General features: G+C 36.6%; 2 long non-coding RNA genes across 3 annotated transcripts in view; one reads left to right on the top strand and one right to left on the bottom strand.

Moving 5' to 3' along the window:
• Positions 1-13606, bottom strand: part of LOC139603146 (uncharacterized) — a 217887-nt gene that overhangs the window by 19508 nt on the left and 184773 nt on the right. Inside the window, exon 9 of one of the 2 annotated variants that reach the window (XR_011683590.1) lies at positions 998-1116. This is a non-coding gene — a long non-coding RNA (uncharacterized lncRNA). The remainder of the gene's footprint in view (positions 1-997; positions 1117-13606) is intronic. The other variant, XR_011683591.1, reaches the window with a different exon arrangement.
• Positions 1-13606, top strand: part of LOC139603156 (uncharacterized) — a 66815-nt gene that overhangs the window by 15177 nt on the left and 38032 nt on the right. Inside the window, exons 2-3 of the long non-coding RNA XR_011683592.1 lie at positions 735-883; positions 11717-11799. This is a non-coding gene — a long non-coding RNA (uncharacterized lncRNA). The remainder of the gene's footprint in view (positions 1-734; positions 884-11716; positions 11800-13606) is intronic.

Consider the following 13606-nt stretch of genomic DNA (forward strand, 5'->3'; position numbering starts at 1 on the left):
GAATTTCAGTGACCTTACCAAAACAACTTGAAAATAATGTCCTCTATTAAAAAGTCATACTGGAATTACATCTTTTCCCAGAACCATGCAGTTTTGTTTGAAATGTTGTAAGCAAGTATTTTATTATATGTTTGCCTTCCTTTTGAGCATATTCAGGGAGAAATTTTAGTCAAAATGCAGCAAAGACAAGCTTGAGCAGTTAGATTTGTCATCAAGATTGTAATTTGTGAGATACACGTTCAAGTTCATGCTGTTACTATTAATCAAATATTTTTCTAGCCCAGACATCAGAAGGTCCAGTAAATAAAGAGTTTTTTACATCCTATTCTTAATCACTGAATAATAGGATGCAGTGCACTACATGATCATACAGAGTGGAACAGCTGCCATAGTACAAGTTTAAGAGACAAGCTGAAGTCTCATTCTGTAGATAAGTAGGATGCTCAAGTGAATTCAAGTAAATCTGTAGCATCCATCTTCTTCCTCATATTTTTTTTTTCCAGAAAGACAGGAAAAGTTCACTTCAATGGAAATCAGAACAAAGTTAGTGTTACAAACAAAGCATAATTTAGTACACAATTATTTTTCCCTGCCATCTTGATTTTATGCAATACTTAGAGTAAAATAGTACTTTCATAAACAGAGGGATGCACATGTAAATTTGATAACACTGTTTGTTCAGTTTTCTTCATTTCTCTCAACAGTTCAAAAAGATCTCTCTCTTCTTTCCCAAGTTTGGCATTTAGAGTGGACCGACTGACATCCCTAGTCATTGAACACCAGAAATCCTCTCTGACTTTCTTGAAAATCTGAAGTTTCTGTTTTAAGCAGAAAGATTCAATAAAATGAAGAGGTTGACACGTTTCTCCGTGATTCATGCTAGGTAAGTTTTGTAGTATTTGTGATGTAGATTTATAGAGGAAATTATTTAAATAAGTGCTGATGCATGTAAGTGGAGATATCATGTCAGAAACATACACAGACATAGAAATCTTACAAGCACTGGCATAATACACATGTAAATTCGTTGATACTTTTTGCTCAGTTTTCTCCATTTCTCTCAACTTTTAGAAAAGATTTCCTGGTCCATGTAGCTCTTCTTGCAATTCAAAGCACCTTCAAAAAGAAAAATATGAATAACTATATGAAAATTACTCATGGCATAGCCTATATCTTGATATGTTTAGACCAGCTTAGAGTAAGCCTTAATAGTTTAAATCATTTAGCTATAACACAACGTGCTATTTGCATTGCCAGACAGAGAAGAATGTGTTAAACAACACATCAGAAAACATTCTTTTGATATTTCTGTCCTACTCAAAAATAAGTCTTTCCGTGAGTATAAAGAAACACTTTGCTCCTTTATTCAGTGACACTGTGTGGTTTATTTTTTGTGACACACATTTCATTTTACGTAAACTAGTTACAACACTTCCTGTAAAAGAAATCAATCTCATCAGCGCAGAGGGGGCAATTTTTTCATCTCCAGTTTGAAAGGAAAGGGTACTGCAAAATGAATTACTGGAGGAAAGATGTGAGGATTACTTCTAAGTACTTGCTGACATGTTCCTCCCAGATATCTTTTGGCACAGTTTCACTGGGAACTGACTCAAGCCTTACAGAAAAATGTGTTTACAGAGGACCCATGGTAAGCATAACAGATTTTTTTCAGAGCAACCTGAACCAAATCTATAGTATTGTTGATCTTACTGTATGCAGTAGTTTAGTCTGTCTGTGGGTGCTTCATGACTAATGGAGCCAGAAGAGCATAAACTTTCATGAATGAAGTTATTTAAATATGGGATTTCAATGCGTTTTTGTTTGATTGAAGCAAAGAAAGTTTAGGACTGTTGTTAGGTGGTTATGATGTTGAGATGAGGATTTGAGGGATAGCTGCAAATGCTAAGATGCTAATAAGCAATCTTCAGGGTGAAAAGGAGACCTCTGATCTACAGGGGACTTGCAAAATTCCTAAAATACATATTCTTCACAGGAACTACATGCCATACCCTATAATATGTCTATAATAAGAGATCTTTTGCCCATGTTGCAGTTAAAGAATAGGGTCTTTGGTAATTCTCTACTGCTATTTTGTACATGATTTCTTCCTCATTATGTGGACTATTTCTATGACTGATATAGGAGACAAAACCACCTTCTTCTTTCAGGCATGCATGTACATACATGTGCAAACATACACATATGTATTTCTTATATGATTCATCAAAACCTCTGCATCCTATGTGTATGTGAAATGCTCTATTATAAATGATGAGGGGATTAGGGAAAGTCTTTAAGCTTTGTATCATTTAATAGAAATTTTTATATGTTCCATTTACATTGTTTTATCTAGTCTATTTCACTAATTCATGAGGGAGAGTTCTGTTGTTAGGGTTACTAACACAGAGCATGAGAGAGAAATACCCCTGAGTAAAAACCTTATTAACAGCTATTCACTGAATTTAATTCTTTCTGGAATACTGCCACCAATTACTTTTTGGCATGCTGACTTACACAAGTTTCACAGTATCTTATACTAACAGTTGCCATGAGTACACACCATCAGAATTACCTTAATTGGCTGAGTATTTTGGAAGTTTCAGCCTGGCATGACCTGACCTCACATGGACTAGAGAATGAGAAGAGAAAACGAAAAAAAAAGGTAAAACTTAATGCTGAAGTACACAAAGTCTGTCCACCCTTCCTGAACTATAAAGATTTTGATTTCCTTCTTTCTCTGCCATATTTTAACCTTAGAGGTTCCCATTTAATATGAATAAAATTTAATTCCAAGAAAAAGAGGAGGTTTATCATGGAATGTTCTTAATGTTCTTGTATTGAATGATCCAGTGGCCTAGTTTTGGCCAGGACAGAGTTAAATTTTCTCAGTAGCTGTGAGCAGGAGGGGCTGGGACCCCTGTGGGAATGTTTAGATTGTTATTCAAACCACCTCAGGTCATCATTGCAGTGAGAAGAAGGAAGAAGGGCGTGGTGTCATAGGGAACAATTGTGCATTGCTGCCCAGAGTCTGCAGTGAGCACTTCTGTATGTGAACTCTCTTTTTCTATACTTTTGCTATTGATACTGTTACTGTTCATTTTTTTAACTCACTCCACTTTCCAGTAAATTGTTTCTTATCTCAACCCATACTTATTGCCTTTTGGGCTTCCAGTTTTCAAGTCCATCCCCAAAGTGAGAAAGAGAAGGGAAGGGGAGGGGAGAGGGAGGGATGGAGCAAATAAGCAGCATCTGATTTGGGATAGTCTTGGTGGGGGGTGGGACACTAAACTGGGCAGAGCCATTCCTAAACCATGACATTCAGCAAAAGCAAAATACATGTGGAAGGACTGAAAGGCATTTTGTGGACTTTAGACATGAAATACTCATTTTAGGTGGATAAGGATTTAGTTGTATGGTCGCATCCTAAAGGTAGTGGTCAACAGCTAAGAATCCTGATGAACATCAGTGCTGAGTGGTGTCCCTCAGGAGTTGTACTGGGATCAGTGTTATTATCTTAATTAATGACATAGATGAAGGGTCGAGTGCGCCCTCAGCAAATTGCAGATATCACTAAGCTGAAGAGAGTGATTGTGATTACCACACTTGAAGGACAGGATGTCATCTAGAGACACCATGATAAGCTCAAATGGGCTCATGGGAATCTCATGGGGTCTAATAAGACCAAGAGAAGGTGCTGCACCTGATTTGGCGCTGGGGGATGAAAAGATCAAGAGTAGCCCTGAGAGAGGAACTTGGAGGAGCAGAATATGCACCAGTAATGTGTACTTGCAGCCCAAAAAGCCAATTGTATCCTGGGCTGAATCATAAGAAGCATGGTCAGCCATTTGAGGGATGTAATTCTGCCCCTCCACTCTGGTGAGACCCCACCGGGAGTGCTGTATCCAGCTCCAGGGTCCCCAGCACAAGAAGGGCATGGTCCTGTTGGAATGAGTCTAACAAAAGAACACCAAGATGATCAGTGGAATAAAGCACCTCTCCTGTGAGGGAAGGCTGAGAGAATTGTGATCATTCAGCCTGGAAAAGAGAAGGATTTAGGATGACCTTAGCATTGCCTTCCAGTACCTCAAGGGAGTCTGCATGAAAGATGAAGAGTGACTTTTTACTAGGGTGTGTAGTGATAGGACAAGGAGTGATGGTTTTAAACTAGAAGAGAGTAGGTTTAGATTAGATACAAGGAAGAAAACCTTTACTGTGAGGGTGGTGACAAGTTGGTGAGAAAAGCTGTGGATGTTCCACCCCTGGATGCATTCAAGGACAGGTAGAATAGGCCCCTGAGTAACCTGATTTTGGGAAAGATGATCCTGCCCATGGCATGGGGATTGATACTAAATGATCTTTAAGGTCTTTTTCAACTCAAACCATTTTATTATTCGATGATTTGTATGAAAATACAGGAATAGGGTATTTTCATTACTCTTAGTAAAATTAAGACCATTTTCATCAGGAGGTACCACTTCTGTAACAATTCTTAGTCCAGACCAGAAGGGAAACTTTTGAGTCCAGTCATCTGTGGTATTTTTCTGACAATAACAAATTGAATGTACAGTAGAAACACTTATGTGTGATTGTGGACTGACATAGAAGAAGCTTTTCTGCATCCTGCATGTCTAATGACAGTTTATAGTTTTGACACCTTGACTTTGTGACTTTCCTATTGTAAGCATAGTTATTTTTGTTATCCATGAATATATTAGGATGATCTGAATCCTATTGAGCCTTGACCTAAAAGAAAAATTGTGGAACAATTATCTCAAGCTAATGGTGCATTGTGTATATATTTATTTTCTTTCCATTCATTTGGAAGGGGCTGCCTTTCAGTTCTATAAACTGTCTCATCTAGTTATTAGAAGAAATTATTTTATTTGCTGTCTCTGAATCATATATTATTTTGAACACTTCAGTACTTTCATTTTTTTATTTATTTTCTCTATTTTGATCCTATACAATTAAAAATCTTTTTCTTTAAATGCTGCTTTGTTGGAATATATATATATTCATATATATGAATGTATATTGTCCACATTCAGGAATAGATGAAACATTGACATCCGTAGGTCACTTACACAACATTATAAAAACAAGAAAATAACTCTATGTTTTTAAAGTCAAAACAATTTTCTTTCTCATTAAGATCATTGCCAATTACTTTTATAAAATGTCATGATTAGTCTTAATGTCTCATTTCTGAAAAGAAATGTTTATGTGAATCTAAGGTCTAAGGGTGTCAAATGGTCATTGCAAACAGAAATATGAATCATAAAGTGTCTCTCAGTTTTAAAGGTCCATTGTTTTTGAGGTGAATTCATTTCAACAATAAAAATTGTATCTCTTGCTTTCCAATGTTACATTTATCTATGTTCCATAGCTATGAAGGACATTACAAAAATTAAGACTACACAGTATTTTGAGAACACATCAATTAACTGCAATTGTTTATATCATTAGTCAGTAAATAAAAATGAGAAAAATCCGTGCCTTCTCCATGCTGGTTACCAGAGTGTGAAGTGAAGGGTTCAAAGTAAATCAGATGCAGGTACACAGCTCTTACTCAATATGTGTTTTCTTTATAAAGTTTTCATGTATTCCTTAAAATCTAGAATACCATGGGTCTAAAAAACAATATACTCCTGAGCACTAAATGCAGAGTGAAATACAACCCTTACTCCAAAGTGCTCACTGACTAAAGGGGCTCACAATTGAAATGTTTTGATTGAGAAACTGAAGTAAAGATACTGGTATACTGACAAAATAAGATAATTGTCTCATTCAATCAGATGAAAGGGAAAGAATTTGAGAGAGAGTCCACTGGAAAAATAAAAGCCGCTACAAAACAATACTGTCTAGAAGGAATTTTAAATTCAGACATGCATAGACTATACCCACTGTTCTCCCTGAGAGCTGTCTGCCTATAGCAGAGAGCAGAGTTCATCTTTAGCAGTTTAGGCACAGCTCCTAAGTGATGCTTTGTATGTTGTACAAAGCTTACATTATTCCTAGATTGACAAAAATAACAGACAAGATTCTCCCCTACCTCCTTGGCTTTTTGCCATTATACCCATTAGTGAAACAAATTGTCCGGTGCTCATTATAAGGATGAGGTCATGTCTTGTGAGGTAGTTTTGGGGCTGATTTCCCAAGTGAATCAGGAATGTACAGCTCACTTAGGACATGTTCCAAAATCCAGCAATATCAGGAGAGCTGTGTATTAAATGTTGGACTGTACACTGTATCCTTCACCAGTTAAAAAGAAAAATGTGGTCTTTTGGCCCCATCATTAAAAGCAGCATCAAATGTTTTACTCATTGAGTTATTGCATGTAGAGAATATAAGAAAATATATAAGGACAACAAAAAATACTTGCTAATTTTGTGATGGGGACAACAGTATATTTTTTTTCCTTATGAGTCCCTCTATACTTGCTAGCATTTAAAATAATGAAGCACATTCATATTAAAGATAAATTAAAAATAAAGCCTCTGGGAAATAAATAGTTGAATATATATGAGGACTTGAAAGCCCTATTAAAATATCCATGCTCAGCTAATAACATGTTCTTTGCTTTCAATTTCAGCAAACTTTCTGTCTTTCAGACAATTCTAAAATAAAGAGACATCAAATATATAAAATTTTATGCAACAGTGAATTCAATAAAACACCTTGCTAATAGTCAGAAATTGACCTTATATTTCTAAAAAGGTACAAACAATGGTAAATAACAAACTCAAAGAGGTGGTCTCAAAAGATATCAAAAAGATTTTCAGGAAAACTTTCTCAGGAAGTTGATTATTTGAACTGAGAACCTGAGAATTTAGTCAGAAGCTCAAATGTAAGGAAATATTTGTATTCCAGTTCTGATGTTTTTTTATCTATGTTTGCACTGACAAAGATAAAGTTCATAGTGGAAAAACATGGCTGATTTGTTGAGCCTGTGTATTTTCTATTTTCAAATGTCTCATCTACAAGACAGCAAATAAACAATACATGACACCTACCTTCAGTGTAGATGTGAGTCCAGCATTTTATAGCAAGTACAAATTTAGCTGAAAACTCTGTCAAACACTTTGGTCAAGACTAAAGCTGACTGAAAGTTGCAAATATATTTTTAAAGCAAAAGAAAGGAAACTCAGAGGTTCACTTCACTTTTAATAGATAGAAATCACAACTTCTTTTTCTTCCCCAAATTTTAAATACCACAGAAGAAAGTTTAATTTAAAAGACAGAAAATATTATATTTATAATATTCATATTTGCATGTAGGTGCATCCATATACATATCCATGAATGTTTTTGCATGAAGCTATAAAAATTTATTTTTTATTTTCCTTTTCTTACTCACAACCAATATATCATAGCGAAAGAAATAACCCTGTGTATAAATGAGGATGGGAACTTATGTTTTTCAGCAGTAGAATATGGATCACCACCTTGATGTATCATTTGACAAACTGGACACCCTGAAATGTACCAGAGTGCACAATTAAATTCTTCTTTTACGGAGAAGGAGCTGCTGTGTGAAGAGGAGGACATTTCCTCAGCCCTTAGTGTGAGGAAATTTCCTTGACCCTTAGTGTTTAATTGGTCTGTCAGTGCCCCAGGAAAGGAAACCCTTGTGCTTGACCAGTCTGTCAGTGCCCTTTAGGGGAACCCTTCACTGAGCAGTGCTGCTGGACTGGAGGGCACTTTGACTGATTTATTCAGGGACACCCACCAAAGGGGGGCACAAGGGAGGCCCCTCAGCAGGTCTTCCCACTTACGACCCCTCAGTGGCTCTCACACTTGGCTCAAGACTGTTACTGCCAGCGACTGCCATCACCCATGAAGGACTCACCAACACTTTACAGCATAACATTCTTTATTAATACGATTTTCTGATCAGTTTAAGCTTCAAGGATTGTCAGAGACAGTATCTGACTGCAAAAACATGTTCAAATGACTATCTCAAATCCCCATCACAAGCATTCAGCATGTACAGAGTACAGTTCTAATCCAACAAGCATCCCTATGAGGGAGATAGAAGGTTCAGCCTGTTGACTGATCCCAGCAATAATGATGGTGTCTTCCCTAATTTTTCCTCTGTTCTTGATCTATTTTTATACTGTCTCTTTATGTTTAGGTGGAGCTCGGGTGACTCTAGCCCTGCCTCCCATTGTTACTGATTGGTGTAAAATTGTCTTGCTCCACTTTTAAAGATACCATTAAAAAAACCCCATATTGCATGTGCCCAGTGAGGGATGGCTGTACCTTGGAGGTAGGCAGCTTTGGGATGGATCTGTGCCTTAATCTTAAAATTAGGCTATAATGAACCAAGTTCATCTAAGGAAAGAGATTTCATCACAGTTTTTGGCTCATCAGCAGGACATCTTCTCCTCCCTCCACTGTTTGACAGGTGCTATGTGGTTTCTCAGCTGCAAAGTACCACTGAGTTCCCCTCCCTGAAAGAATTTCCACAGAGTCTGAACAAGACATGGTGTCTCCACTGTGCTCCACCCTCCATTCCATCCCCCTTAGCAGGCACTTACTGTTGGGGAATCATCATGGAGCATACCAACTGTGTTCTGTCCAGGGAGTAGCAGCTGCATTTTACCCTATAATTTCTGTACCATTATAACTTCTGTTAGCATGTGAATATAACTTAGCTGCGTTTGATTTTACCCCCAGCCATCCTTCCAAAAGGAGCACAAGGATCCAATCTGGCTTTAGGTCAAAATCCCTAGTTTGCATGGAGAATTAACACTCTGCTCTTTCGGTGATTCTGTTTTGCACTTGCACTCAAGGCAGAATTTATGAGAAAATGACAGAGTCCTTCAAAGGTTCTGTCTTGCTTTTTAGGTTTCTATCCTTTGGCAGTCTTTCTTAAACAGCATAACACTGAAAACACTCTCTCTTCCTAATAAAGAGATGAAAGGCTTTTTTGGTGGTTTAAAAACAAAAATAAAATCAATTCTACATAGAAGTAACAAGAAAAAAGTCTTGAACTCCAGAGGTCTTACTCCATCATTCTGCTGAAAATATTTACTTATGAACTTTTGCAATGGACAGTGGCATTTGGGTGAAGACCAGTATTGACTTCTGGACTATGTTTGATTTGATTTAGTAATACACTCTGTTTGATTTAATAATAGACCTAGAAAATCTCAGAATTTGTGAGATCTTCTGGACTGTCACTTTGTGAATAAGAACCTGACTGGGTACTTTCAATTTGTAATCAATCTAAACCTCAGGTGATGTCAAACTGTGCTCAGCACAACCAAAATTGTGAAAGAAAATGAAGTCACAGAGTCTCAGAAGGTTTGAGGTTGGAAGGGATTCTGTAGATCGTCTAGGCCAATCCCCCTGCTGAAGTGGATTGGTGTAGATCAGGTTGCACAGGTTCACATCTGGGCAGGCTTTGAATTTCTCTAGAGAAGAAGACATCTCACCTATCTGGAACACCTATCACTGTTTCAGTGCTCTGTCACCTTCAGAGTAAATAAGTTCTTCCTCATATTCAGCTGGAACTTTCCATATTTCAGTTTGTGCCTGTTGCCTCTTATCCTGTTAATGAGCACCACTGAAAAGAGCCTGTACCCATTCTCTTGGCACCTGACCTGAAGATATTTGCATGTATTGGTCAGGTCTCCACTCCATCCTCTCCAGGCTAAACAGGCTGAGCTCCCTCAGCTTTTCCAGCAGGTTGGCCCCCTGTGCTGGCTCAGGCCCCTCCTCTCCACCAGCTCTCTGGCCTGTCCAGGTCTCACAGAGTGTCAGCACAGCCTGCTGGTGTGTCACACACTCCTTCCAGTTTTTATTAGCAGCAGAGTTGCTGAGGAGATTCTCCATTATATTTAGGTAGACATAGGGACCCTCTCCATGATACATGAGTAACATTTAAACTTCTGGTGTGAATAGAGGAGATTCCCAATACCACCTTTAATATCCAGAATGCATTCCAAATAAAGTCTTCTTCACTATGTCTACCTAAATATAATAGAAAAATGATGTATTTTTTTAGAAAAACATTTCATGTGAATTGATCCAAGTTCAATAAATTTTAAAGAGTGTGAGGTCAGAACCATCAGTAACAATACCAAAGATGCTTAAATGATTTAATAGCAACAGTCATATCCAGCAGCAATCTTCTGTAGTCTTAGGTTTCAGTCACAATGTTAAAAGTAGCACTAGAAATTACTCTCCAAGCTTGAAAGGGAAATTGTTACACCTTTTCTGAAAAAAACTAAAGAACAGTTTATGCCACTTTATGTAATTGTTTATGGTTAATTCAAAGAGTAATAGTTTCCTGCATTGCTAAGAAACAGCTGGTGACCAAAAGATAAATTCTTTTTCTTTATTGATAAAACATCACCTTGTGTGTGGCAACTATGAGTATGCCATCTAATACAAATATACATATATTTTCCCAATCTCAAAGTTTTTTTAAAATTCACTCATGGATTAAGTCATCAACCTTCCTAGGCAAAAATCATGTTTCTGAAATACTGAGAATATTTAAAGACTAAGTTCTTTTTAATTCAAAACTTCTGTTCTATCTAACTTACTTACAATGTTTAGGGAGACTCTTGATTTTGCACGATGTTTTTTACTCTGAATAATTCAGCCGCAGTTTATTGGTAGCTGACTTCAAATGAACATATAAAGTGAAGATACTCAAACGTGCTTGCATGTGTAGGATGTATTCATTATAAACAAATGTTACAAAATGAAAGTATATTCTAATATGAGCTTCATCATTAAAAAAAATATTACAGCATTAAAACTTTTCTTTTTCTCTCCATAAAGAAATCCACATCTTCTCACTCATACTGAGTGCCATACTTCTGATATTAGGAGTAGTAACTGTCAGAAAATTATTTTCAAATTAATTTTCAGAATAATTCAGAAGGAATAATTTCTGCTTTGCTGTTGTTTGTTCATATACATTTTGGCATGCCAAGAAAACACTAGATCCCAAAGAACAAAAGAAAATTAGTTGACATTTAATATGATTTCATAATCCTTTTCTTTTTATAGGTAAGATTTGAAGACACTTGGAAGTAATACTAAGACAATATTTCACAGTGGATATTAAACTAAAAACAATTTAAAGTTCTCTGGAGTTAAACCCATATTTGCATATCTAATTATTAGCATAATGACACTATTGACTCTCCAGTGAAAGGGTAGGTGAGACTGCTGAGGTTAGCTTTAAAATATGCTCTGATTATCTGTGCAGGCTTCATCTGAATATGCAGTATTAATTCTGCTATTCACTTAAAAATAAGAGCAATTTCTACAGCCACTGCAAAAATATACATTGTATATATTGCATACAAGGCACATTAAAGTTCCTTAGAAATTATTTGCTTTCAGTTTGAGTTAATGTACTTAGATACAATAAGAAATCCCGTATTTTAATTTTCCTCAACATATACTGGTTACTATTTCTAACAGTACTTTAATATTAACTTGTCTGAATCCATTCTATTGGTGACTGACTTACATTTTATTGATGCAGATTTTGACAGCGCTTTTAGGTTTACCCCTAAAAAGAAAGATGAAGACAAATTTATGCCCAAATTAATACAACAGAAAATAAATATCCATCAAAAAGTTATGAGATTCATTGTCAGAAAAATATTTTCCTAATCTCTGATTGTTAAAGCCTTTCTAATATTCTGAAGCAAGAGGGTTTTATCCTTTCTAAAATTCTCTTTTGCAGCATGGATCTCACACCGTTGAAGTCATAGGAAACCCATTCAGTCCAATTGGTGCAGGGTCAAAGACTTAATCCTACTGTTACAGGTTTGTATATTCTTGTTATCTGTGTAAATGTTAAATCCTGCTTTTAACCCTGATAAGCTCTTGGCCTGGGTAATACCTTCAGGCAATTAGTTCCCAAAGGTGCTTGTGTGAGAATGCTTTTTCTTTTTATCAGTCATAAAGTTGCAGCATGTCAATTTTCCTGGATGTTTACTACTGTGAGAGAAGGTGGAAACATCTCTTTAAAGTTTTCTCTACACTATAGAATGAAATGAAAATGAATGGAATGAAATGGACATTTTTCTATTTCTAAGTTATTCAGTCCTGTTTCTTCAGCAAACAGTTCAGCCCTTTTCAGTTATAGGGAGGCAGAATTAGGAGTGTCCTTCTGCTGAAAGTAATGCTGAGTGAGTTTGTTCTTGGTTTGATTGAACATTAGCTCTCAGGACTGCTACTTCCACATACTGATCTACAGCTTTTTCTGATGTTATGTCTAATTTGATTTTAAAATAAGTGTTAATTTACCTATTTTGGGAAAGATGTTAAATGATTTTGACATATGGGAAATATTTTCCACCAGCTAAGCTTCCTAAAATATATGTGAAAGAAATTATCTCAAAAAAACAATTCAGAGTATAGAAGCAGACAAATAAATAAGAAGGAATTTTGGATGTATTTATACATTTAATGTATTTTAATTACACTGGCACTTTCATTTTTCGGTAATTGCACCTTAATTGCATATATTTTTCTAAATTTAAAAAAGTAGTTAAAATGGCATTGTACTAGATGAAATAATTTCAGGCACTTACTGCAGCTGTTTTAAACAATCCATGTGTGGAATAATTTCATGGTCTTATTATATAAGGCATTTAAAAACTGTACTTGAGCAATTCTGCCTGCAATCAACAACAATCCTAAAATATCGTTTTTTAGTCATCAAAACAACCAAAGCTGAAACCTGTGAACTAAAATAGACTATTCCTTTTCCCTTCTGGAAGGCCTCATGAGGCTCCAAAGTTTTGAAAATCATTTGACCTAGGTGCCACCTTCTCAGTTTCAGGGACTATTGTGGTTTAACCCCAGCTGACACCTAAGTTCCTTGCAGCTGTTCATTCACACTCTCCTGATGGGATGGGGGAGAGAATCAGAAGGGTAAAAGTGAGAAAACTCATGGGTTGAGAAAAAGACAGTTTAATAGGGAAAGCACAAGTCACACACGTGAACAAAGCAAAACAAGGAATTAATTCCCTGCTTCCCATGGGCAGACAGGTGTTCAGCTATACACAGGAAAGCAGGGCTCCATCACACATAATGGTGACTTGGGAAGACAAACGCCATCACTCTGGACATACCTCACTTCCTTATTTTCCAGTTTTATGTGCTGAGTATTACAGTCTATGGTCTGGAATATCCCTTAGGTCAGTTTGGGTCAGCTGTCTCAACTCTGTCTCCTCCTGACTTCCCATGCCTCCCCTATTTCCTTGGCAGCAGGGCAGTGTGAGGAGCAGAAAAGGCTTAAGATCTGTGCAAGCACTGCCCAGCAGTAACAAAAACATCCCTGTGTTATTTGCACTGTTTTCAGCACAAATCCAAACCCAGCCCCTTACCAGTTACTCGGAATTTTCTTTTTCCTAACTGAAACTAGTACAGAGACTAACTCAAGGAACTTTCCTTACAGATAAGTCTCTTACTGTTTATTACTTTCTGATACATTTCCATATTGTACCTGTCTGAATATTAAGGCTGGGAACCCAAAATTTATGCCAGATTTCTCTATGTGGCTGGTGCTTTGGATTCTCTTATAAGAATGGATTTGGATTCTCTTTAGATTCTCTTACGACACATT

Source organism: Agelaius tricolor, unplaced genomic scaffold (genome assembly GCF_023055355.1).
Source record: "Agelaius tricolor isolate 1412-34295 unplaced genomic scaffold, bAgeTri1.0.p SCAF_2, whole genome shotgun sequence".
In the NCBI taxonomy this organism is placed as follows: Eukaryota; Metazoa; Chordata; class Aves; order Passeriformes; family Icteridae; genus Agelaius; species Agelaius tricolor.